The 3,127-nt window shown below is 43.4% G+C and overlaps 1 pseudogene; it reads right to left on the minus strand.

The window, feature by feature from the left end:
• Positions 1-760: 760 nt before the first annotated feature.
• On the minus strand, positions 761-1,441 carry LOC137654291 (histone H1-delta-like; annotated as a pseudogene).
• Between the last annotated feature and the right edge of the window lie 1,686 nt (positions 1,442-3,127).

The following is a 3,127-nucleotide window of genomic DNA, read 5'->3' on the forward strand; positions in this document are numbered from 1 at the left end:
CAGGGATTCAGATAACCCAAAGCAGCTATTGGCCGAAGGAAGGTTGCCAGGTTGGTCCATTCAGTCAAGAGGATTCTAGCAGTAATCTCCTGTGGGGGACCATCACACAAACATTTTAATTTCCAACTTCTTAAACTTCCCCAGAAAATCTTGTTTTAAACCCTTTTAATCATAGATGAACTGGATTCCATTATAGAAGTTTTCACTGATCAAAAATTCAATGAGCCGAGGCTTAAGATCATTTCTTTACCCCTCACAGATCTAGTTTAGTTTATTCATATAAAACCATTCCTGTCTGTTTGGTAAAAAACCTTCAAGAAGCATTACTTTCTTTAAATGGCCTTGAAATCTGCAAGTATATCTTTCATATTTCACTTTGAAAATATTTCAATCACATTTCCAATCAGTCTACACCAATAGGAATATCTTTAAAATAATCAAAGTTCCTTTTCTAAAGGGAAAATTATCTTTTAGCTTTCTCGTAACATGAGCAGGTTTGGTACAGATATAAAAACCTAACAGGATAACGAAAATATGGAGAATAGTAAAAAATATATATATTTACAAAATATACAAATGCATTTGTACGTGATATCTTTACTGGTAATAAATACAATTTATATTCTATAATAAAAGCTTCTTTGAGAGCCAAATTGGTTTAGGTAACTAATCATCTTGATCAATCAAGCAGTCGGTTCTCGGCTTCAGTGTCCATAAACTTTGCTTCGTCGACAGTTCATACTTCTCGAGGTAAAATAATTTACTTCTTTGCGGGCTTTTTGGAAGCCTTCTTTGCCGCTGGCTTCTTGGCAGCCTTCTTTGCGGCAGGCTTATTGGCGGCTTTCTTGGCAGCTGGTTTCTTGGCGGCCTTAGCAGCTGGTTTCTTAGCGGCCTTCTTGGCAGCTGGTTTCTTAGCTGCCTTCTTGGCTGCTGGTTTGTTAGCGGCCTTCTTGGCAGCTGGTTTCTTAGCGGCCTTCTTGGGTTTGTCTTCAGCAGAGGCAATCTTGAATTAACCAGATGCACCAGTTCCCTTCACCTGCTTCAGGGGACCAGAGGCGACTCCCTTCTTCAGAGCAAGCCTGACACGGACACCAGCCTTCTTCTCATCTCCGACCTTGTAGTTGGCAAGGATGTACTTCAAATACGGCTTGGCGGGAAGATCCTTTGCGGGCCTTCAGAGCTTTAAGGGCGGCAGCAATCATAACAGCATATTGAGGGTGAGCAGGCTTAGCAGCGGGCTTCTTTGTTCCCTTAGCCTTGGCCTTGGCCTTCTTGGGGGAGGCAGCAGCAGGGGCGGCAGGTGCAGCTTCAGCGTCAGCCATCTTATGGATTTGTGAACTTTAAGGGTTTGTTTGAACGAGAATAGAGAGACCGTGCGTCTATTAGCGCTGGAACTCGTAGCGTAACTGATGAGAAATTCTGGCCGCCAGATGCTAAGTTCCCGTGTGCGGACGGATAAGTAGCTTCACACCATTGGCGCCCGTTTTCGTTACAACTTGAATGCTAGACCTCATCATTTTGTTTTTGTGAACTGTATATTTTAAAGGATTTCCAGCAGAAAAGCATACTTTAGATATTAAGGTTGCATATTAAATTAAAAAAAAAAACATTCATCTTCACTTTGAATAGAACTAAAATGACTATCGAGTAACTATTTCAGAGAAATTTAGACAAACTCAAATATAAATGTGTTCCAAAAATCGTGTCACTTCATGATTTAATCTTATATATTTAGTTTTTTGCCACAATATTTTTAACACATTGACATTTATATGAAAAGAGTAACTATTCATAAGTAAGAAAACCTAAAAATCACAAATTTTAAGTAATTTGTATTTTTCCTAACAGTACTTACCTCGAACTACTTTCTTAGGAGTATCTGGGATCTCCTCCCAACCGACCAGAGTTTTGTGTAGTTTACCCTACTCCCATTTTCTATGAGTGGCAACCTCAGGTGGTGTGATACGCGCCCTGAGGCGACCGCGGATCAGAGAGCATGCTTGCTCAGGTCTCGATCCCCAGTAAGTTCTTGATAGCTTAGGTTTCTATGAGGTCCAGCAAGGCACTCGTGGAAGGATGGGTGGGTCATTACCCGAAAGTAGTTCGAGGTAAGTACTGTTAGGAAAAATACAAATTACTTAAAATTTGTGATTTGTTCCAACACTGAGTACTTACCTCGAACTACTTTCTTACGAGATTTATACCTTAGGAGGTGGGAGTGTCCTTCATAACCTAGAGACCAAGAGAAGTATATAAGAGGAACCTAGATAGGAGACTAGGTTCTGCTGACCCCAAGGAAAACACGAGATAATAGGGAAAACTATGCGCAAACCCATCTTAGTGTCTAAGTAACTCACCTCTGCAAGAAATCCTAGGAGACATGTCCTTCCAACGAAAGTGTATCCCATGGCAGTTTCAGGGGACTACTGGAGTCATTTCGGTAAGGGAGCAGGGGAAGGAAGGAACCTGTGTTTCTTGGACTTCCTACCCGCGGGTGTCACTGGGGCTACACCTTTAAACCGTTTGGAGCACGGAAATGACGGGACGTATCGAGAACCCGTCTAGGGACTTCCTCGAGTAGTCCTTTAAGTAGTGAGCTGTGAAGGTCGACTGGTTAGACCAAGTACCTGCCCTCAGGATCTGGCCCACTACCATATTTTTCTCAAATGCCAATGAAGTACTTAGACCCCTAATGTCATGGGGTCCGGGCTTTCCTGGAAGGGGGACCCCTGCACTACTGTAGGCCCTGACGATCACCTGTCGTAGCCAGAAGGAGATAGTATTCTTGGAGACTGGCTTCTTCCGTAGTCCCGAGGAGACGAACAAACTCTTGATCTCGGGTCAAAGTCTAGCTGTCCTCTCTAAGTATTTTCGTACTGCCCTGACAGGGCACATCAGCAAGTCCCTCGAGTTGTCCGAACGAGGAATTGCCGGCACTGAGAACCCTTCAAACTTGGGATCCCAAACGGCTGGATTCTGAGTCTTTGCCACGAAGGATGGGACGAACCTGAAGGTAGCCTCACGCCAACCCTACGAGTGAGATACCTCGTACGAAAGTCCGTGCAACTCCCCTACCCATTTTGCTGATGCCAGAGCTAACAGAAAAACTGTCTTGAGGGTGAGTTCC

Source organism: Palaemon carinicauda, chromosome 15 (genome assembly GCF_036898095.1).
Source record: "Palaemon carinicauda isolate YSFRI2023 chromosome 15, ASM3689809v2, whole genome shotgun sequence".
NCBI classification, from domain to species: domain Eukaryota; kingdom Metazoa; phylum Arthropoda; class Malacostraca; order Decapoda; family Palaemonidae; genus Palaemon; species Palaemon carinicauda.